The following is a 24,456-nucleotide window of genomic DNA, read 5'->3' as shown; positions in this document are numbered from 1 at the left end:
TGCAAATTTCCACGTGGATCAGAGCTGAATTAGTTGCCTTAACCCAGAGGCTAAAGAAGGAGGGATCCTTCCCTCTCCTGCAACACATTGATTTCATGAAGGCTAAAAACTGTTGGTTTGTGGCTTTTTTATACAACAAAATAAATTGGTTTTTAGGCTTTTCTTTCCCATAAGGTTCGTTGTGGGGGAAAACAAGGGAGGGAAGCACGGAGGGAGAATCCAATCCCCTCCCAGGGAAAGCTCGTTCCCACCCTGGGTGTGTCCTTGTCCCAGGGAACAGAGACTGGGCTGGTTTCCTCAGAATTGCTCTGAGAGTGATCTGCCCACCCCACAGACCTTCCCATCAGGCCAAGTTGCTCCTCAGGATTCCGAGGCAGGATTTGGGCACTCGGAGGTGACACAGCCACGTCACCAACACGTCACCCCTGGCAGCACAGCCTGCGTGGAAATCCTTGCAGGACCCAAGGGCGGGGGTTTGAAGTGCTCCTTCAAAGAGAGGTTGTGGCTGCCCCACTGCCGGGAGTGTCCAAGGCCAGGTTGGATGGGTTTGGAGTAGTGGAAGGTGTCCCTGTCCGTGGCAGGGGGTTAAAACTGGATGGGATTTAAGGTCCCTTCCGACCCAAACCTGTGATTCTGTGAATGGTGGAGTCACCACCCTTGGAAGTGTTCCAAACAGGTGTGGATGTGGCACCTGGGGACAAGGGTGGTCTTGGCAGTGCTGAGTGACCGGTTGGACTCGATCTTAGGGGGCTTCTCTGTTCTTAATGATTCCAAAACCAGGTGGCGGATTGGAGATCACCATCTGATGAAGGGAGGGATGGCAGCAGGGACCAACCTTGTCCTTCCTGGGAAGGCCACGTGTTTGCACTCAGGACACCTCAGAAGAGCTGTATTTGTGCCAGCAGTGAAGGTCTCAGGAGGCTCTCTGGGGAGCGAGGGAAGCGTTGAGATATTTTTGCATTACAGGGGAGCTGCTCATGAGGAAAACGCTTTAATTAGAGGAAAATATTTGATCTTCACAGGCTTTTGGTGAAATATCTCAGAAAGGCAGCAGATGTTGCTGAAATTATTTAATTCAACTGTTTTCCCCCTTTTTCTTCAATTTTTTTTTCCTTTTTTTTTTATGAGGCACATTGAATTAAAATTCAGCAAACAGCTCACGGCAGTTTGTTGAGGGGTGTCAAAAACTTGCTCTAAAGCAAAGCTGCTGTTTCATCTGAAGAAAAATATGTGTGTGTGTGTGTGCACCAACGTTGTTTTGCCTGACTTTTGAAAGCCACAAATTGCCAAACCTCCAGCTCACCCTGGGAGCCACCAAAGACACCTCAAGGCACCTCAGTGCCTGGTGTCACCCTGCTCAGCACAGCATCCACATGATCTGCATGGTCCTGCCTTGTCCCACTCCTTTCCCAGTAGTTCACCTTCTCCAACGAGCCAGAAAGTTCAAATCTGACTCCTTAGTCCTAAAAAAAATTGTGCATAAATATAGGACTGGCTTAAAGACCTTCCAGGAGGTCTTGTGGAGGTACCTGACTTCTTCAGAGTCAGTTCAAATAAGGAATATCAAAAGAGAGCAACCTGAAACCAGGTTTCATCTTCAGTCTAAGGAGCCTTGGGAGACCAAAAGCCCCTTTTTGGAATATTTTGCCCCATTGTACATTGTGTTATTGCAGTCCTGGCTGTGGCAGCACTAAGGAAGTCCTGAGCTGATGTACAGTGAGAGGCAGCACCTGCCAGAGCTCCACTGAGCAGGTGGGACAGTGGAGAAATGATTCTCCCTGTGTAGAAATGATTCTCCTGTGTAGAAGAGCTAATGAGGCGTGTGTGTAGAACTCCAGAATCCCAGAGTATCCTGAGCTGGAAGGGACCCACAGGGATCAGTGAGTCCAGCTCCTGGCCCTGCACAGGACACCCCCACAACCCCACATCCTAAATGCCAGCAGGGTGTCCTACAAGCCCTGTAGGGCAGCTCCATTCAAACAGGGAGGAATCACAGAGCTCTCACCTTGAATTGTCATTGTCCCAGGGTCTGCAGAGAACTGGCTGAACATCAAAGGCTTCCTTAAACCAGAAACCTCATTGCTCCGATGAGAGAGTCCAAACAAGGGGCTTCACGGGGCTGCTTGTCTCGGGTCACCCCAAAAGCATGTGCAGGACACCACATTGAACCCCACAGGACAGGTCACTTCATTATGTTGGGGGAGTCAATGCATCGATCAGTTTATCAAATGATAAACAGGGTTTGTGCTTTCATCAGGACTGGGAATATTAATTGATTTGACAGGCTGGAGCTCGGTAAAACAAGGAGAAGGGGCATCGGGGCATCACTGTATTAATTAGCCATGTTGAAGCTGCTTTCAGCTGCTTCCGAAGTTTAATCAATATGCTACATTTGAGTCCCAAAAGGCTTATGAAAACAGCCTTTGAAATCCTTTAAATTGTTGCCTCTGTGAGGTTTTAGGCTCTTGGCGTGTTCTTGTTCTGCAGTTTTTCTTCCCCGGGTTTTTTTTTCCTCCCCCCTCCTGAAATCAGGAGTGACCCACGAGGACTGGGGTGGGAGGGCTCCCTTATTTGTGCCTCCAATTTGCATTGGCCAGGAATAGAAATAAAATGAAAAAGATGTTCTGTTTTAGTACAATAATAATAATAATAATCCCAGACACTAATGAGCTGCCCTCTGCCTCCCCGTTTCTATATGCAGTAAATTACCTCCATGGGCTTAATCTGATGTGAATGGGCACGGCACCATTTAAATCATGTTTTCCTGAGCCCTCACAGACTGTTCAGGCTTTGATTTAATACAAAGCAAGGTTTGAGCTTGTTAAGACGTTTTACTGAGAGGGAGGGAGGAGAAGGTGGAGCTGCAAATAACGCTGGGAATGAGGCTGTGGAGAGAAGGGGATGGAGGGACTGGGAGCACGGGATGAGGAAGGGGCATGGGGAAGGCAGAGGTGTTGCTGTGAACTATTGGTGTTTTCCCAGGAGGGGGAAAGGAAAGCAAGTGGAGGGACAATGGGAACATGAAGGGCATGAGGAGAAAGGCAGGAAAGCAGGGATGAACCAGGAGACAGCAGGTGAGGTGGCCCACTGGTCTCCAGTGCTGTTGGGGGCATGAGAACACCCCTGAGGAAGAGGAGGCCACCAGGAGAGGCACCAGAGGGAAGGGCACGAAGGCTCATCCTGCAGGCTGGGTCTCTGGGAAATGGTTCTGACCTTCCTGCTCCAGGACAGCCCGGGGAGGGCACAGGGTCACTGCCACCAGCAGCTCTGTGGGGAGGTGGGAAAAGGTGGGATGGAGAGAGGGCTCTGCACCCCTTGGGAAGTGTCCTGGTGCCTCACCTTCCCACAGCCTTTTCCATGGGTTTGTGATGAGCTCAGTGCTTGTCTGAGAGCCCGGCTGGACCTGGGACAGCTTCTCTCCCAGGGGACACCAGGGGGGCTGAATTCTGCATTGAGTCAGAGAATCAGAGAATTACAGAATCCCAGACTGCTTTGGGTTGGGAGGGACCTCAAAGCTCATCTTGCCTCACCCCCTGCCATGGGCAGGGACACCTTCCACTAGCCCAGGTTGCTCCAAGCCCTGTCCAACATGAACACTTCCAGGCATGGGGAGCCCACAACCCCTCTGTCCTCTGGCCATGGCTCCAGCAGAACCTGAACCAAATGTTCTGAATCCTTTTCTGACTTTACAACCTGTCCCAGCATTCTGCTACTTTGACTTCTCATCCCCAAACTTGCCCAGATGTGCCTGCAGCAGTTTCCCAGCTCACTCCTTCCTGTGCCTTCAGCAATTCCCCCTGTGTGACTCTCCAGGGGCACTGCCACAGATGTCACACCAGTGGGAGACCAGCAGTGCTTGGAACAGTTCTCAGGGCCCCAACACAATTATTCCAATTCCAGAGGCAGGCCCTGAGCTGTGCCTGCTGCTGCACATCCCTGCCACACACACTCCCTGCATGTGCACATCCTGCTGTTAATAATGGGAGATGCCCCAACCTCTCCAGGGGCAACACTTTGCTGTGGGCAAGGTACTAAATCACATTTGAAGTTTCTAGGCCAAAATAGCTTTATTTTTACTTTTTTGAAGAACAAATCTTCCAAAAAGGCAAATTGCCAGGCCTGAGTACCTTGGGTCACGTGGCAGTGGGTAGAGAAGGAGGCAGCCTGGCAGGAGGGGAGGTGATGCCCATCCTGCAGTGATGGTGTAGAAGTGATTACATGAATTAGAGAAAAACAGGGCTAAAAGGCAGCCAGGAGTTGTGTGTGCAGCCCAATCCAAGGCAGGGTTAACCTTTTCCTTGTCACTGCCAACTCTGAGTTCCAGGACTGGGAAAACTTCCTACAGGAACATCTCTGGAGGCACCAGTCAGCTCCCAGGTTTTTCATAGGATCACAGAATGGTTTGAATTGGAAGGGACCTTAAGGCCCATCTCATTCCATCCCCTGCCAGGGGCAGGGACACCTTCCACTGTCCCAGGTTGCTCCAAGCCCCGTCCAACCTGGCCTTGGACACTTCCAGGGATGGGGCAGCCACAGCTTCTCTGGGCAACCTGTGCCAGGGCCTCAGCACCAGTTCCTGCCACCAACCAGACCCAAAAGAAGTGTGACCCTCAGAGCCAGGAGGCCCAAAAACCTTTTACCAGTGGTGTTCTGCAAGTGTAGGTTGGTCAGTGTGTGCTGAGGGCACCTCTGCTGCCCATGGCACCCCACTCTGGCCTGAGCCACAATCACAACAGAGAGAAGCTCCCACAGAATCAGAGAACCACAGGAACATGAAGGTTGAAAAAGCCCTCTAAGATCCTCCAGTCCAACCACTGACTCAGCACCACTGTGTTCACCCCCACCCCACGTCCCCAGGTGCCACATCCACACACCTTTTGAACACTTCCAGGGGTGGTGACTCCAACACTGCCCTGGAACGAGCCTTTTCCAATGCCTGACAACCCTTTCAGTGAAGAAATTTTCCCTAAAACCCAGTCTAATCCTCTTGAGCTTTTCCTCTGCTCCTGTCCCTTGTTCCCTGGGAGCACAGCCCGACCCCCCCCCAGCTACCCCCTCCTGTCAGGGACTTGCAGAGCCAGAAGGTCCCCCCTGAGCCTCCTTTTCTCCAGGCTGAGCCCCCTCAGCTCCCTCAGCTGCTCCTGCTGCTCCAGCCCCTTCCCAACTCCACTGAGGATGGAGTGAGGGGACTCTGATGACATCCAGGCCAGTAGGTCTCTTTGATTCAGGTGCCCCCATGTCCTTCCCTTCCCTCTATGCCTTGAGCCAAAGGATCAAGGATGTGGCTGCAACAGGAACACCTCAGGAACATCTCAGGCTCATCCTCAACCCTCCCAGCTCTGCCTGTGGTGGTGGTGGGGGGCCACCAGGTCCCCCTTTCCTGTCAGGTGGATGTGTCGGCTTCAGATGGCCCCAGATGTGTCAATACAGCAAAATTCCCCTTTCCCCGTGGGATGGTGGTTTGGGATGCAATTTATGCCTCCTGGTTGAGCTCCTGAATGTCTCTGTAGGTGCAGAATGGGCTGCACAAGGTCAGGACTCCCCCCTGGGCCATGGACAATGCAGGGAGGAACATTAATAGCTTCTGCTCAAAGGGACAGGTCTGAACACTCAGAAGATCAATTATTCTCTGAGTCCTCCTCAGAGGCCCCCCAGGGAGGAGGACAGAAAGACAGAGGTGTCAGAGCCAAGAAGAAGGGCACTGAGGGAGAGAAGGGCTCAGAAATGCAGGGTCTGCAGCCCAGGGAGGCTCCTGCTGCCTCGTTTGCTGCTGGCAGAGCTTCTGAGGAGGACAAAAGTCAGTCCTGGAAGAAGTTCACTGTGGTTCCTTGTGCATGGACTGTAGGAAAGGCTGGATCCCTGGCCAGGGCACCATGACATGACATTTGAGAAGGAAATCCCGAAGGAATGCTGCTGGCCAGCTGTCCTGGAGCTCAGGCCATGCAGGGGGCAGAGCAAAGCACTGCTGATGGGTTCCTGCACCCCAGTGCAGACCAACACCACCCAAACCCATCCCTGGGATTTTCCTCTGAAGATTAGTGAAGGGCTGGATGGTGCCCTGGTTTCTGGACCCAGAGCAAAGGGTGGGATGTATGGGACAGGGGTGGGAGAGGCCAGGGCAGTGCTGCAGGACAGCTGGGAGCAGGGGGAGAATCACAGAATCACAGAATCAGCTGGGTTGGAAGGGACCTCTGAGATCATCAAGTCCAACCCTTGATCCAACCCTGCTGTGGTTCCCAGACCATGGCACTGATGCCACATCCAGTCTTACCTTAAACACCTCCAGGGACGGAGAATCCATCCCTTCCCTGGGCAGCCCATTCCAATGGCTGAGCACCCTCTCTGGAAAGAAATTCTTTCTAATATCCAACCTAAACCTCCCCTGGCACAGCTTAAGACCATGACCTCTTGTCTTGCTGATGGGAAAAGAGCCCAACTCCCCCCTGGCTCCCCCCTCCTGTCAGGGAGTTGTAGAGAGTGAGGAGGTCTCCCCTGAGCCTCCTCTTCTCCAGGCTGAACAGCCCCAGCTCCCTCAGCCTCTCCTCACAGCACTTGTGCTCCAGTCCCTTCCCCAGCCTCGTTGCTCTCCTCTGGACCTGCTCCAGCCCCTCCATGTCCTTCCTGAGCTGAGGGCCCAGAACTGGACACAGCACTCCAGGGGTGGCCTCACCAGTGCTGAGTCCAGGGGCAGAATCACTTCCCTGGACCTGCTGCCACACTGTTCCTGATCCAGGCCAGGTTCCATTGGCCTTCTTGGCCACCTGGGCACACTCTGGCTCCTGTTCAGCTTCTTGTCCATCCAAAATCCCAGGTCCCTCTCTGTCTGGCTGCTCTCCAGCCACTCTGTCCCAGCCTGTAGCACTGCTGGGGGTTGTTGTGGCCAACCCCCTGCAGCAAGTGCTGAGGAGTCACTGCAGAGGAGAACGGCCTGAGGGCTTCAGGGCTGGCTGGGAAACGAGCCCTGTGCCAGTGCTTTTCTGTCTCCATCACTCCTCCCACTTACAGGAGAGCAGAGGGAGAGCTGGCAGTGTGCATCCAATCAATACTTGGGATTTGTTCAGGAAAAGGAGCTACAAAATGCACGTCCCTTGCCAGAGGAGCCTGGTTTTATCCTGGGGAAGCCACGAGCGGTGTCAGAGGGAATATCTATGGATGAATACATTTACATACACCCAAAGCTTTTGCTTTGCTTCCTGCCCCACACCCTGCTCTCTCCAGCACCCAGAGCTGCTCTTCCCAACGGGAAAGAAGCAACAGAGACCCACCTTGACTGTGCAGTTGTTCCTGCTCTGGGGGAGGCAGCCCTTTGCTGCAGAGAAATCCTCCACGCCTCATGTCACCCCGAGCTGTAAAACTCTAAAGGAAACCCTCCATCAGCACTGCCACAATTACCTTCCCATTTTCCTGCTTCACCTCATTAAAAGGAAAATGTTACAATTAAGGCAGGGATGGGAGGAACAGATTAAGTGCATTGATGAATCGGCACTTAGACAAGTGGTTTAAAAATAATAAACCCTTCTCCAGAGCCATCCTGAAAGGGAGTGTTTCTTATCCAGGGGGTTCTGGCTCAGCTGGGACTGGTGGTTTTCCATCACTAGAGCTGAGGGTGGTGTAGGAACAGGCTTTGCTTTGTACTGGTGGGTGATACACTCCCAGGATGGGCCTTTCTCTATGGTGAATCTTTTCCCTTCAGGTCCAAGGAGGGTTTTTTTAGTATGCACGGGGTGTTTGAAATGGAATTAGACATCACCTGCCTTTATTCTTGTTTTTCAATCCTATTTCTCTCCTTCTGGCCCATCTTTGTTACAGTCATGGCTTTGTTCTCACATTTACAAAAGCCCTTCAGGTTCTTATTTTGTTTTTAGGCCAGGTCCCTGCTGAGTGAAGGGAGTGGTGAGAAGACAAGGGGCAGGAGAAGGGATGTTCCCAATCCCCAGCCCCAAATCCCTGTTCCCTTTGGGATATCCGTGTGCCCCAGAGTTACCCCAGGGAGCACCTTTGTTGAACTCTCTCTAACCTGAAGCTGCTTCAAAGGCAGCAGAGCAATGTTTATAACCCACACATACCCATTTTAAATGTATTTTCATCCCATTTCTAATGTATTTTCATCCCATTTCAAAGCCTTTTTTCACTTCCCTCATGGCCTTGAGCCAAGACTTAGGGCCTGCCCTGCCCACGTTTGCTCCACAGCCAGCAAGTCCCAGCCCTCCTGCAATGAAAACGTCACTAATGATAAATATTTAAAGGGATGTGATGCTTATTTTTATATTTACTACCCTGACCTTTATATATTTGGCTTTTATTTTATGTTTTATGCGGTTTCCCTTTGCCTTTTCGCAGCCACACAGTGCCAGGGAGGAATAAGCACCATAACAGCTCCAAGATTGCTGCTGCATTGTAAACACACACCCAGGGTGTACAATTACAGAACTTTAATGCCTGGGATAATTACTGGCTGCAGTTTGCAGTAATGCCCGGGGTGATGTGCTGATCAAGCCATTCAGACACCAAGAAATCCACATCCCCAGGGGATTTCTGAGGGGAAATCATTGCCTACCCTCCTGTGGGTAATTATTGTGCCTTGTGTGGAGAGGCTGAGACTCAGAGACTCAGAATCACAGAATATCTGTGGGGATATTCTGTGGGAGGGACCCACCAGGACCATCCAGTCCAACCCTCAGCCCTGCACAGGAACATCCCCACACCCTGTGCCCCAGAGGATCATCCAAACCCTCCTGGAGCTCTGGCAGCCTTGGGGCTGTGCCCACTGCCCTGGGGAGCCTGGGTAGTGCCCAACCACCCTCTGGGGGAAGAACCTTTGCCTGAGATCCAACCTGACCCTGCCCTGGCACAGCTCCAGCCATTCCCTGGGTGCTGTCCCTGGTCCCCCCAGAGCAGAGCTCAGTCTCTGCCCCTCCTCTGGCCCTGCCCAGGCAGTTGGAACTGCAGTGAGGTCTCCCCTCAGTCTCCTCTGCTCCAGCTGAACACACCAAGTGCCCTCAGTGTCCTCACAGGGCTCCAAATCAAGGCCCTTCCCCATCCTCTTTGCCCTCCTTTGGACACTCTCCAATATCTTAATATCTTTCTTATATTGTATCCCCCCAAACTGCCCCAATATTCCAGGTGAGGTCACCCCAGGTGGGAGCAGAGCAGGACAATCCCCTCCCTGATGCCCCCAGGACAAGGTTGGCCCTCCTGGCTGCCAGGAGAGGGCACTGGGAGATGCTGGGGGGCACTGGGAGCTGCAGAGGGACCTGTGCCGGGGCTCTTCCTGCTCCTCCTGGGCAGTACAGGGTGGTCAGCCCCCATCAGAGCCCTCCAGGAGCAGGGACAGGATTTAAGGATGTCTGGCACATCCATGTGGACACGGCCAGCAATAAACCGGGCACTGCCCTCGGCACAGGGAGAGGGAAACTCTCCAGGGGAGAGGGAAATCCTGCAGGGCTTGGCATCTGGCAGCCTTGGCCAAGCCCCATGTCCGTTTTCCCTTCCAGGAGTGGGGAAAATAAAAGAAAGAAGGAGTTAATAGGCTTGACTGGGCTTTGCTGCAAAACTTTCAAAAGAGAGGAAAAGAAAGTGCTGAGGCAGCTCCTTTTTGAGGCTTTGAACTTCAGGCTTTGAAAAGAGGTGGGGAAAAATCTTAAGGAATTAACGAGGACTACAGGGAAATTATTGAGGGGGAACTTTCAGTGCTTGGAAAGACATGAAACCCCCCCATGTATATTTATATATATATATTTGCATACACGTGTCTGTCAGAGCGTGACCCCTTCACCCAGCCATTCATCTTCCTCTCTGATTTTTATTTCATGGCGTAGGAATTATTTGATTTGCTTCCACAGTGGCTGGGAAGGGCAAGACCTTCCTTTTCTCCCACTTTAGAAGCTGTGGAAAAGGCAGAGGCAGCTCAGCAAATACCTGGGGCTGCCACCAGCCTGGCAGTGTTTGCTGAATCTCTGCCTTGATCACAATAATTCTCTTTCCAGGAAACATCAACCTCTTTTTTTTTTTTTTTCTTTGTCAAAAAAAAGCCTCAAGATAAATATTCTCGGATGAAAACCTATGAAAAGCTCAGACTGACAAACTATTTTTTTTAGGCACTTCTTTTTCTCCCAACAAGAATATATCTGTCAGGAGAAACAGATGTTCTCTGTGAAAAAATCCTCTTTAATTACAACTCTGTCAAAAACCTGGAGACAGATCTCTCTTTTTTTTTCCCCCCAAGCCCATTAAAATGTGTGTGAATGGCCAAAACTGGAAAGCCACGGCTCCTATTGTAATATAATATTTAAATAAAACATTTCCCTATTAGGCTGAGCACCAGCAAAGCCACGAGTCCAAACTCCTGGACCAATTCAAGTTGCTGAAGGTTGGTTTTTCCAAGCTGAGGTGCTGAGCTTAAACTTGAGCTTTCCATGGGTTGTTTTTGGGCACACTGAACAACCCAGACTTCTTACTCCAGGTGAGGAGACTCCCCCTCTCCAGAGTTTAGGACTTCTGCAAATCAGGCCAAATATTTGCATAATAAAATAAGAGTTTAAGATCTGGCGTTTCTTCAAACCCGGCGCTGTTCCCTCAACAATTCCCAGTGTGTGCCCAGTAAATATTTTCTTTAGTAAATACATTAAAGCTCTAACTAGAAACCTCCTCTTTCTGGGGGCTTGTCTGCTCTCCAGAAGCTCTCAGACGATGGCAATGTGACATAAATGTTAAAAGAGGTTTCTCCAGCCCAGCATTTCCCCCCGGGCTGCCACGCCACGTGTTATCCAGGGGAATAAAGTTCTGCTGGAGATGGTGGCAGGAATGCAAGGTTGATATTTCTTTATTTATTGGTTACAGTAATTGGCTAGAACATGGCTGAGTAGTTGGAGGAAAATAATCAATAGTTCTTGTCCGCTAATGAATGATTTTCCAGCAGTCGCTGGTGTAAATAGGTTTCATTAAAAAAGCAAATCCTCCCAAACAAGAAAATTAACGAGGGCTTATGAAACCTATGGAATTGCCCAGGTCTGAAAAGCTGACAGAGATGACAAATATCTGCTATTGCTGGGTGGGGGAAGCGGGTTTTCTTTTCAATTTTCACTCTTGTCGCTTAAATAATAACAATAATCAGCCAAGCCGTTATTCCTTTCCCAGAAATCTTCAAGGGCAAAAAGTGCCGGCCCCAACTCAGGACAACACCCCATTCCCTGGGCTCAATTCCTGCCAAATCAATGCCCTGGGAATTTTAGGAGCTGAGCCTTCAGACTCTCCCGTTTCACACGAAGGGACTGGGCACGATGGACTCACTGCTTTTCCTGACTTCTGGGGATAAAGTGATGTCAAACCAACCTTCCACTGAGGGATTTTATCCCAGCAAGTGGCTGTGCAGGGCAGAGGAAAAAAAACCTGGCACTTGGCACCAGTGCTGCTGGAGGATTCTGGGGTCAAAAGTGTGGGATAAAAGAGACTGGACTGCTGGAGTTGCTAATTTTGAGATGTCTTTCAAACACTCAGCTCCATTTCTTCCATCCGAGGAAGGAAACTCAAAAAAGTTGTTTGTTTTGGCCAGGCTGTGACTCCCTTTGCCCCAGAGGAAAGTGAAACCCTTTGTTTGCAGCTCCAAAAAACCCAAATCCCAAAGGCACTGGGGGAGCAGTTCCCTGACACGCTTTCTCAGCTTCTCACTTGCTGCTGGAAGAGTCTGGAGGCCTTCAGGGGCACTGAGGAGATTTTGGCAAGAGGCAAAACACACGAGAACTCTCAGTGGCAGAGAAAGCCTTCTGCTCCTTGCTCTTGAAGGAGATCCCCTCCTCCTCCTCCTCCTCCTTCTCCTCCTCCTCCTCCTCCTCCTCCTCCTCCTCCTCCTTCTCCTTCTCCTTCCCCTTCCCCTTCTCTTTTCCCCTTCCTCTTCTCCTTCTCCTTTCCTCTTCTCCTTCCTCTTTCTCATTCTTTTCCTTCCCCTTCCTCCTCCTTCTCATTTCCCCCCTTCCCATTTCCCTTTCCCCTTCCCCTTGCCCTTGCCTCTCCTGTTCCCCTTCCCTTTCTCCTTCTGTTCCTCCCCCCCATCCCCCTAAATCTCTGCCTGCCCTTCCCTTCCCTCCCTTTCCATTCCCATCCCACCCTTGCTGGAGAAGGTTCCTGGAGGTAGAAGCAGCTTTGGGCACCGTGTCTGTGCCAGGAGCATCCACCAGGCCCGGGTTTTCCATGGCAATTGCACTGTAATCTCCCTTCGAGGGAGTTGCTCCCATTTTTCAGGATGGCAAGTCCTTTAGGGATGTGGATGAAAAGAGAAAGTGTTTCATTTGCTCTCTGGGAGCCAGAGCTGTAGATCAAGGCTCTGCTCATTCCCCTGAGGAGCAGAAATCGGGTTTTTTCACACACCAGTCAAGGCTATTCCCCTGAGGAAACTCAAACACTTCTCTGCTCTTTCATCTGGAGGTCAGCAGGAGAGATTTTTCTCCTAAAGCTGGATAAATCCAGGCTGTTAGTGCCTCTCCTTCCCACTCCCCTTAGTTATTGCTTTTGATTTCCTGAAGGGTGAGGCCCAAGCAAACCCTTCTGCCTCCCAGCTTTGTCCTTGTCTCTTTGTACAAACTGGCTGAACTTTCTTGCTGATACTCTGGAACCTGAGCAGCTTTGGTGCCTGGGATGTTTTGTATCATCATCTGGATGCAAATGCCCAGGCAGGTGGCCCAGGAAAGGGTTAATAACCTGTGAAAATTCAGAGTACACCACACAGCCTGGGTGGAGGTGGAGACTGTGTCATGAAGGTGGTAGCCCAGTACCCACCACTGGGTCTGTGGGGTTTTAGGGGTTTCTTCTCCTTCAGCCTCCTGTCTCACATGACTCACCTCCTGCTCCCTGTGGGCTGATTTTGGGGACATAGTGACCCCTCCATCTTGTCCTGGCTGCGTGGAATGTGGCCAGGGAAGGCACATGGAATTGTAGGTGTGCTGCTTAGGGACATGGTTTAGTGCTGGGTTAATGGTTGGAATTAGTGATCTCAGAGGACTTTCCCAACCTTAATGATTCCATGAAAGCTGAGACCACCCCTCCCCAGTGGCCAAGAGCTCATGGGCAGCCAGGCAGAGCTCTGGGGCTGTGTTTGGGGGATTCTCTGTGGCTCAGGGTCAGCTCTGCCAGGAGGTTGCTCTGCCATCAGCCACCCCAGCATTGGGACCTGCCAGCATTCACAGGAAGTCTTATTGCAGGCCTGGGGGATTGGGAAGGTTGGAAGGCAAAGCTGGATGACTGTTCTGGCCATCAGAGCAGCCTGTTTTCATCACAGGAACCCCATTACCTGGAAACCCAGCCAAGGATCTCAACCAGAACTGCAGGCACGGCCTGAGCACGAGGAATGTGCTTGCTCTTGGCTCAGCTGCAGGAAGCCCCTTCCCAGCCCCTTCCCCTCCACCTCTCCAGAGAACCATGAAACTTTTAGGGCAGAAAAAGGCCATTTTGGTGACCTCAGCCAGAGCTCCATGGACTTCACTGTGTGTCTTGACCTTGGTTTCACCATCATGGACAACCTTGGCTACTCTCCCTGTCCCTGTTCCTGTCCCTGTTCCCACTCCTCTCACCAGGCATGGGTGCCAGGGGACCAGACCATTCCTGCTGCCTGGCTCCAGTATCTCCACAGACAAGGGGTTTCCAAAGCCCTCCCTTGTCCATGATCCTGCAGCCATAAATCCTGGGCCTCTGTCACCAACAGGGATCGAGTCTGTCTGGCAAAACTCATTCCTCGGGAGCCCCTGCAGCCACAGCAGAGATGGTCACTCCCTCAGGATGGAATCTGTCCCTCTGGAGGACTCCTATGGAAACACCCAGCAGTGTCCACAACCCACATCCCCACGTGCCTCCTTCCCTGTGACACCTCATCCCTCTCCTGGCCCTTTCTCCTGACCCCAGGCCTGTCTGCTGTGCTGCAGCTGAACACATGGAGGGCTGGATTGAATTTTGGAGCCTCAGCAGCCTCTTCACACCCACGGCCTCGCTCTTCCCTGGAGGGAAACACCCCAAATCTGGGTGATACCCTCAGGCACACGGTGTGAGGCAGCACATGGGTCTGTGCAGGACTAAGGGTGGGACTTGGTGACCCTCGCGGGTCCCTTCCAACTCAGCACATCCTGGGATGCTGTGGAATTCCCACTGCCCTGCAGGGCTTTGCCTCCTGGCACCCAGAGAGCTGCTCAGATCAAGCTGTGGGATGAGGGAGTTTTCCTTGGGAGAAATCCCCTCGGAGGATTCCTGCTTCCCCCCAGCCCCTCTCCTCACTCCGGAGCCGAGAGTGAAGGGACTGTTATTGTTTGTCACTCGAAGCACTTGAAAAAATTACCCAAATCCATCAAAGTAATGAATCTTCTCAGCAGGGGCAAAGAGACAGAGACAGACAGGCCCTCACCCCAGAGCAGGCAGCTCTGAACACTCAGACACAGGAAAGAGCTACCCTTTCACTCCCATGTCGGGGATGTGAAGGGGACAAAAACCAGCTCTCAGCAAAAGGAGGCTCGGTAAATTTGAATCACAAACCTTGGAAAACAAGGCTGACAAACATCTCGTGATCTGAAGAAATTTGGACCCTTGTCCTGAGACCTGTTGATGTGCAACCCAGAGATATAAATCTGGCTCCAAGAAAAATTAAGAAAGGACTTTTTGAGATGATTGTTAAAACCACGTCTAAACCCCTGCAAGCCCTTTATCCCCCATGTAATCCTGCTTGAAGAAAAATTAACTATTTGGAAATTGCAGTAAAAACTTGTGTAACTCCCCAATTAACATAGGTTGTCCCCTTCATTACCATGTCCAGCCCCAGATGCCTTTAAAATTGTGTTCTCATGTTCAATAAAGCATTCCAGTTTTCCTCATACTGGAATTGTGTCTAGCTTTTATTTTTCAGACCACCACTGGGATGGTTCCTGAGTGGGGTGAGGGGCCCTGCACGTGGTGGTTTTCCACAGGGGAGCCACCCTGGGGTGGGGATGTGTCCCCCTCCAAGTCCCTGTCACCCTCCTGGTGTCCTACAACAGCAGCTCTGGGAATGCAGGAGCCACACTCCGGGTGATGCTGCCTTACACTGACCACTGGGGAACAGCTGGAATTTTGGGAGTGCCAAAGCCTCATCCCCTCCCTGCAGCCTTGGCCAGCCCCCTGCAGCCCTCGGGGCTCTCCAGCCCGTTTGTCTGAGTCTGAGGAAGCTTTAAAACTCCTTAGGGGAGAGGCTGAGCTGCCTTTTAGGCCTGTGTGTGGCTTGTCACAGTGTGAAGCTCATAAATAATAAATAGTGGTGTTCCTGGCTCCTCCAAGCTTTCATTTTGTTACCCGGGAATAATCTAAATGTGTGTATACATATGTATTTATATTTATATATGTGCCTTGGGTATGTGTATATAAACTGACATTTATACACAGGTTTGAGGGTTGGACTTGCTGATCTTGGAAGTCTTCTCCAACCTGAATGGTTTTATGATATTTGGTGGATATATTCCCATTAAATGTGCTCAGAGGGGCCAGGTCTGAGACCACTGTGTGCAGGATAGTTTGGAATCAGGTGCACTCCGAGTTCTCCCATCCATCCCTCCACCCTCACGTGATCCAAATTAAATCCAATCACCCTGGACTTGCTCCCTCTTTTGAAGGCCCAGCCCTTCAGTCCAGCTTTGAAGTTGCAAACCTCCTCTTCTTGCTCAAAACTGTCCTTTTTTTCCCCCCTGAAAACAGCCCAGCACAAGGAAACAAATAAATCAGGGATGTTGAATTTCACTGCTAACCACAATCCAAAGAACCGGAAAAGGGAAAGAGCAGAAGGCAAATTGCTTTGGAGCACCAAAATCCCTCTGATGTTCAAACCTCTTCCATCTTGAGGGGTTTTTTTATATTTATTTATATTTATTTTATATTTATATTTATTATATTTGGTTTATATTTATTATTTTTATATTTATATTTATCTTATATTTATTATTATTTATATATGTGTTATTCATTTATTATATTTATTATTTTATATTTATATTCAGTATATATTTGTTATATTTATTATTTGTATTTATTATTTTATGATCATATTTATTTTATAATTATTATTTATATATTTGTAATTCATTTATTATATTTATTATTTTATATTTATATACAGTCTATATTTATTATATTATATTTATATTTAAATTTATATTTATTATTTTATGTTTATATTTATTTTATATTTATATTTATTTATATATTTGTAATTCATTTATTATATTTATTATTTTATATTTATATACAGTCTATATTTATTATATTTATATTTATATTTATATTTATATTTATATTTATATTTATATTTATATTTATATTTATATTTATATTTATATTTATAACTTTATGTTTATATTTACTTTATATTTATATTTATTTATATATTTGTAATTCATTTATTATATTTATTATTTTATATTTATATACAGTCTATATTTATTATATTATATTTATATTTATTATTTATATTTATATATATTTATCATTTTATGTTTATATTTCTTTTATATTTATTATTTATATATTTGTTATTTATTTATTACATTTATTATTTTATACTTATATCTGGTCTATATTTATTATATTATATTTATATTTATAATTTATATTTATTATTTACCTTTATTATTTATATTTACATTTATAGTTATAGTTATTTTATATTTATATAAATATATTTGTATTTATATTTTATATATTTATATTTATATTTTCATATCTATTTATATATTTATTTTTATATCTATATTATATATTATATTATATTATATTATATTATATTAGCCCATTAGTTGTGGTGGTACCTGCAGGGCCTGCCCTTGCCCTGTGGAAGGTGTGGGGATGGAGAGCGGGAAGGAAGACGGATGGATCCGGAATTGTCTCTAATTTATGGGGCTCTGCGGTCCCTGTGCCGTCTGTCTCCGGGAAATGACACCACTACTTCAGGAGCAGAGATTAATCTGAGCGGGCAGGAGAAGGACAAAACAAATCATCTCCTGCAGGAATCTCATTTGATGCCTCTCCAAGAGCCCCGGGATGAATGGCTTTTGGAGAGGCTGCGCCACAACCCCGATTTTCCCCCTTTGCTCCGTTTTTCCCGCAGTTTGAGGTCTCTGAGGAGCATGGGGGAGGCGATGCCAGGGCTGGAGTTGTCACTCCACAAAGAGCCCTGGGACCTGCGGGATGAGGTGTGGTGGGTTGAGGCCGGATGGAACTCAGAGCACGGGATAGAAGAGCTGGAAGCTGAGCTAAAGATTTGGGATCCCCCTGAAGGCATCACCCCCTTTTCATGAACCAAGGGATCAGCTCAAGGTCAGGGACCCTGAGAGGAGCTCAGTTTGTCCAAGCATGGTGCCAATAACACCCAGGTGGTGTGTTTGATCCCCACAGGGGCCGTGGGGGTTGGATTTGATGATCCACTTACGGGTTGGATTTGATGGGGGTCCCTTCCAACTCAGAAGATTCTCTGATAGTCTCTAAGAAGAGCCAAGTTGTGAGGAAGGTGCTGGGATCGCTCTGGAATGACAGAAAACTCTGGAGGAAGCAGGTGCACATCTTGAGCCCCCACGGCTGGGGGACCAGGGGGTCCCAGATGGACAGAGAGCCCCTGGCATCGGGAGTGCCCATCTTCTGCTGCCCACCCCAGTGCCATGGTGCCCCCTGAGATGGCTCCTACACCCCCAGATTTGGGCCCATGGGGCTCTGCAGCAGCACAGAGACTCTCCCTGCATGTGCTTGCTGGGCATCACCCCCACACAGCCATGGAAAAGCCATGGAAAAGCCATGGAAAAGCCCATCCTTCCTAAAAAAACCCACCCAAATCCTCACCCTGGGAAGTCAGCAGGGGGCTGGCAGCCTGCAAACCCAGCTGGGGACTTGCAGCAAGCCCTGTGCAGAGCCCACCCTTGCCCTTCCTCACCCCACTAAATCCACCCACTGCCATTCCCAGGAGCTCCGTGGGAGCCCAGCACTATTCCAGCTGGATCCCAGATTGATACAGGAACGATTGCATTGATTTTTTTGATTTTTTTTAAGGTGCAGACTGGAAGGCTCAGCTGAGCATGTAGTTCCACACAATAATTTGTCAGGGCCTGGTGTAGCAGCCTAATGACGGCTCTAATTTATGGCTGACAGACGATATTTATCTTGCCTGCATCCTCTCCTTTTCCTTCCCTTCCTCTGTCTCGTTAGGAATGGCATCAATAATGTTTATTGTAGCTTTTAATTTTTTATCGTTGCTATTCTTACCTGTGCTGCTGGAGAGGAGCAAAGGCAGCAGAGCAGGCAGAGGCTTTGATAAGTGTTCAAGGGGAAAGGAGGGATTTAAGGAATTCCTCCTGAACACTGCGGTGGAGAACAGGGAGAAGTGGGGTTTTCCTCCCCAAAACTCACCCTCTTATTCCCACTAACTCTTCCCAAGGGAAGTAGTCACAGCCCCAAGGCTGCCAGAGCTCCAGGAGGGTTGGGATGATCCTCTGGGGCACAGGGGATGTTCCTGTGCAAGGCTGAGGGTTGGACTGGATGATCCTTGTGGGTCCTTCCAACTCAGCATGTCCTGGGATTCTGTGATTCCGTGGATCTGTGCAAGGATGCTCAGGCCCTCAGCTCTCTCCAGGGAAAACCCAGGGCCCACCCATGTGGAATTTCCTCCAAATTCCCCCCAAACTGTGCCCCTGGCCCAACCCTCATGCCAGGCAGCTCCCGTGTCTCCCACCCAGGCTCAAGTTTCAGACACCTTGCCGTCGCCACCACCTCGGAGTAATTTAATTTTACTGTTATTTACCTGGTTTTCCTGCCCCATTTCCCTTTGCCCCTGGCTCCCAGAGCCCGGCACTCCCCGCTGGATGTTTGCATTTCACAGCAACCTCTTCTCACACCTCTTAAGTGCTGCCTCGGTTAAAGGGAGCTCTGAGAGAGCTGGGCCGGCAGTCCCTTTGCTGGGGGGTTTTTGGCTGCCTCCACTTGAATATCCAGGGCTTTGGGCTGGCTGACAGGGCCATGCCCTCATGAATAGCGACTTATCTCAGGCAGAGCTTCACCACCAACCTCAAACCTCTCCCATCATCGATGCCGAGCAGCCCCTGGTGCCCCAGCTCTGCCCCCACCCCACTCATGCCCCTAAAAAGATCTGAAATCCCTCCCACCTCCAATTTTCCTCTTTTTCCCCCATTTTCTTTCAATTTACCCTTGAGGTTTGAAGCCCTTTAAACTGCCAGGACCAGGTTGGACGAGGCTCTGAGCAACCTGGTCTAGTGGAAGGAGTCCCTGCCCATGGAAGGAGATGATCTTTAAGGTCCCTTCCAACCCAAACCATTCTGGGATTCTATGATCAGCAGTTCCCAAAGGGATTTAATCCCCCTCCTTTCCAGACACGAATAATTCCCACCCCAGTGGCTGTTTTAGCATCATTCCAGGAGCCTCTCAGCTGAGCTGGCCATTTACAGATTAGACAGACATTGCTTACATTGTTCATAACCGATTATGGGATTGACACTTTGGCTTCCACCCAAAATTTGGAGTCCCAATTTAGCCTAATTGGAACTGAACAGCAGAGCAGGCTGGGGGAAGGGCAGAGTGACTGCTGACAGTTTAGTTAACGCTGATTTTATTGATCCCTGAAAAGCCTCTGATGTTGCAGGTTCCTCTTTACAGGGTAATAAAGTTTATAGCTCGGGCTGTCCCGGGGGAGTAACATCTACGTGTCTCCAACTGCTCTCGGTGATTTCAGAGGCCCTTGCCAGCCCTGGCCCCAATTTGCTGAAGAATAATCAGAATCCAAGCAAAAAAAAAGTCTGAATTCGGTTCTGGAATCAAAATGTCAGATATCAGATTAAAAAAGAATCCCTTTCACATGTACAATTATTGTGTTAAAATCCTTTTAATTATTCTTATTCTTATTCTTATTCTTACTCTTATTTTTATTCTCATTCTTATTCCTATTCTTATTCTTATTTTTATTCTTATTCCTATTCTTATTCCTATTCTTATTCTTATTCCTATTCTTATTCTTATTCTTATTCCTGTTCTTATTCTTATTCTTATTCTTAATCTTATTTTTATTCTTATTCTTATTCCTATTCTTATTCCTATTCTTATTCTTACTCTTATTTTTATTCTTATTCCTATTCTTATTCTTATTTTTATTCTTATTCCTATTTTTATTCTTATTCCTATTCCTGTTCTTATTCTTATTCATATTCCTGTTCTTATTCTTATTCCTGTTCTTATTCTTATTCTTAATCTTATTTTTATTCTTATTCTTATTCCTATTCTTATTCCTATTCTTATTCTTACTCTTATTTTTATTCTTATTCCTATTCTTATTCTTATTCCTATTCCTATTCTTATTCTTATTCCTATTCTTATTCTTATTTTTATTCCTATTCCTGTTCTTATTCTTATTCCTATTCCTGTTCTTATTCTTAATATTTCTATTCTATTCTATTCCATTCTTCTATTTAATTCCATTCCATTCTGTTCCATTTCATTCCTATCCTTCTGTTTAATTCTTTTACTTCTTCCTTCTCATTTTGTCCCACAAAATGCTGCAATTCCCGATGCTCACCCTTAATATATTCACAGCCTTCCCTACATTTATTCTCCCAAGACCTCTCTGTTGTAGCCTGGGATCCCTTTTCCCATGGCAGCTGGAACCTCAAAAAGCACCCAAAAAAATCAGGACTTTTGTCAAAAAAAAAAAAATACAACAAACACGGAAGGAGCAAGATAAATCCCGGATCAAGCACCAGGGATGGGCCACCGGAATTTTGGTCAGATCCAGGGATCCTGCTGCTAAAACCTCGTGAAAGGCACGTGTCCTGAGGCACAGGAGGGGCTGCTGGAGCCGTGACCGCCGCGAGTCAAAGCCAGTGCTCGAACAAGCCCCAGGCAGGGAGGGGCGTTGAGGGTTTTTTTCCCTCCCAACCCCTTCACTCCGAGCCTCTGACCGCTGGATTCTCCCTAATGCTCTGCCAGAGCTGCGGCTCCTCGTCCTGCGGCTTTGAGCTCATTTGTCAAACCCGGAGATCTTTATGAAAGGCTGTTAGCAGAGCATTTACTTCCCATTTCTCATCCCAGGCTGTCATCACCTCCCAAGATTAATTAAGGAAAAAAAGAAAAGACGTCTTGTCTCTCTTTTGTTTCCCCATTCCTTGCATATTTTTTTCCCCGGCCCCCTTCTCTCTCTTCACATCCTGAATATTGCTGGGGAGCAAAACAAGCAAAACTCGATATTTTCCTCTTCCTTCTTGTGGCCAATATATCAAATTTTTTTGCCTCCCTGTAAGTGGAAGTGGTTGGGTGAGCTTTGCCTGGAACATCAATTCTCTCTCATGGCCTCAGCTGCTACAGCTAAGCCAGGAAAGATCCCAAATCCATTGACTTATGATTGCTTTAAGTGCTCGTTGCAGACTCACAGCCCCAGTGCCAGGGTCGGTGTCCTGTCCCTGAATCACCTCCAGGGTCACACGGTGCCATCGATCCTGCTCCCGGAGGGGTAATTGGCTGATTTTGCTCGGACACCAGTTCATGTCTGTGCTTCTTACACCCTTTCCTTCTCCCAGGAATCATAACCTGTGTTAGCACAGGTTTTTCCATGGCCATTCCCAACAGCCCAGCTGTTTGTCCCGCTCCTGAGCCCACTGTGGTCGCAGCTGTGTGGGTGAATTAGAGTTGAAGCAGAGCCCCCCTTGCCCTGCCACCCTCCCAGCCCTGCTCCCTCCTTCCCTCTCTGTCCCCACACTGCCCTCATCCCATCCCGGGAGATTCCTTCCCACCCCTTTATTCCGTGGCAAACTCCTCGTGTTCCACAGGGCTTTAGTGAGCATTCACCTCTCCCCAGTCTGACCAGTTCACCCAGTGGCTGTGCCCAGCACGCTCCCAGGGCACGGTTTGCTGGCAGCTGGAGGAGGAGATGCCTCCTCATCCATGTGTGTCACGGCTGATCCAGAAACACCAGGAGGGAACCTGCGGAAAAGCGGGAGCTGTGCCCGCCAGCCTCCCCCGGGGCTCTGCAATCTGCTCCTCCTGCCTCCCCAAAGCTCAGCCCTGACATTTTGCCTCACAGACGTGAGTCAGCCAAGGAGGAGGGAAATCCTGCCAGCTCAGGCTCCCTCCTCGTGCCTGGTGGCTCCCAAATGCCGGGGTGTGACAGTGGGAACCCCCCCCACCCTTCCCCGTGTCGCTGCCCCCAGCTCTGGCTCCTGCCCCGCGGGAGAGCACGAAAGCGCTTTTTCCTCTCTCTTTGCTCTCCCGGAGACTCATCCCCAGCCCGCTCAGCCTCTCCCTGCTCTTGCTGGACTCCCCTGCTCTGCACAAGTTCAGTCCCACGGCTTGTGGAGCCATCAATCACCCCCGTCCCCACAACCCCGAGCCACACACGGAATAAAGACGTGGAGCGGCGGCTCCTCAGCTGGTGTAAATCAACACGGATCCCCCAGCACGGAGTTCGGCTTCCACCCAGCCCGGGAGGGAGGGAGGGAAGGGGGGAGGGAACCCAAAATGCTGCTCGTCGGAGCAAAAGAAATTCGGGCAGTAATTAGATCTGGAGCGTGATTACCCAAAGGGAAAGGAAAAACAAATGTGGGTGACAGATATTTCCAGGATAACTGCAGTTATTAATGCTTTTCTCTCCCAGTGACAGGCACGAGGGATTAGTATTGCCTGAAAAAGTCTGGTTTACTGTGGGAAAAAACGAGGGCTGGAAATGAAGCAAGTAGAAGGCCATATGCTGCTCGGTGTGCTGTGGGGTCCTGGGAGGATAGATTTAGCCAAAACAACAAAAGGCAAAGATGTGAGGCATATGTGAGGAGAAACATGAACCTGTTGCTTCTAAGTTTCCAGTTCAAAAAGGAAAAAAAAAAAAAGAAAAAAAAGGAAAAAAAAAGAGACCTGTTATTCCGTGTTGCACAAGGAATTAGTGACCCTGGGGGCGCAGGGGATGGTTCCAATTAAGGCCTCCCCTTCCTGCTGCCTCGGGTTGGGCTTTTTGGGGTGGGAGGGTGAAGGTCCAGCCCTGCCCCTGTTGGGAATGAGTGATTTTGGGTCACTCAAAGAATCACCATCAAAGGCTTCAGCAAAAATACTTGTAATAGGAATTTATAAAAACGCAATTCCGTGAAGTCCAGCGGGGAGGTTCGGTCAGTCCTACGTGGTTACAAAAAAAAATTGAAGTGGAATCGAGCTCAGATGGTTTACACAGGTCTGAAGGGGCACCCACTGACTCAGGGGGTTTGGAGGATAATCCCTTGCTCCCTAAACTCCTGTTGCAGCTCAGCTGTGGCTAAATCCGACCTCAGTCTCAGACCTGGACACCAGTTTATGTCCAAAGGAATTCACTGCACAGATCTCAGTGGTGTTGGTTCACCACGAGCAGCTCACCAAGGATCTGCTGGGAGCAAGGGCTCTTGGGTAAGGAAGATTCCCTCAATCCCAGGTAAGAATCTCAAACCATGAGAGGTGTCCCAGCTCCTGGGGAGAGTCCCTGGAGTGCAGCCCAGCTGCAGTTTAGAAAGGAATCAAATTAGACCCCTCCAAAGATCTGCCATTAGTAGAAAAGTCTCTCAAGCCTCAAGGAGCAACTTTGAGGGGTGTCCCAGCTCGAGGGGGGATCACCTGCCAAGCAGAGCTCGTGAAAGCTCACCTTGACTGCCAAAATTATGGGATGAAGTGGTTGGCTCGTATGAAATACAGTGGGAAGGGTGTATCTGTCTTGTACCCACAATTTCCTTTGTTCCTTGATAAATGAGCCTTGGAAAAGCCCCTGCTGTTCCTGAGTTAACCATGATGCTGGTGATCTGAGCTCACATGCACCAGGTCCTGGGGTCACTCTGTCCCTCTGGTTTTCCCAGAGGAGTCCTTGGCCCTGTCCCAGCTCAGACCCCAAAGTGCTGCTGGTTGGGTTAAGGGGTTTTGTTGAGTGCATTTGTCCCACCCTCCCACCCCTAGAATCATAGAATCATAGAATGATAGAATCATAGAATCAGCTGGGTTGGAAGGGACCTCTGAGATCATCAAGTCCAACCCTTGATCCACTACCCCTGTGGCTGCCAGCCCATGGCACTGATGCCACATCCAGTCTCTTCTTAAACACCTCCAGGGACAGAGAATCCACCAATTCCCTGGGCAGCCCATTCCAGGGGCTGAGCACCCTCTCTGGAAAGAAATTCTTCCTAATATCCAACCTAAACCTCCCCTGGCACAGCTCAAGACCGAGCCCTCTTGTCTTGCTGAGAGTTGCCTGGGAAAAGAGACCAACCTCTGCCCTGAGAGCATCACTCAGCACGTCTGGATGCCCCGAGCCAGATGTGCTCCCTCAAAACCAGCAGACCCTGCTTTTAACACCCAGTCTGCAAGCAAGCAGGGCTCAAAAACCAGCATTAAAATGAGAGCAAGGACATCTTTTTGGCCTTTAAATATAAGGAGTGCTGACATTTAGGCAGTAATGAGATTAATGTC

The sequence above is a fragment of the Manacus candei genome, unplaced genomic scaffold (assembly GCF_025592945.1).
Source record: "Manacus candei isolate 608988 ecotype Guabito, Panama unplaced genomic scaffold, ASM2559294v1 h1tg000015l, whole genome shotgun sequence".
NCBI lineage: Eukaryota > Metazoa > Chordata > Aves > Passeriformes > Pipridae > Manacus > Manacus candei.
Note: the sequence above shows the minus strand (reverse complement) of the source record.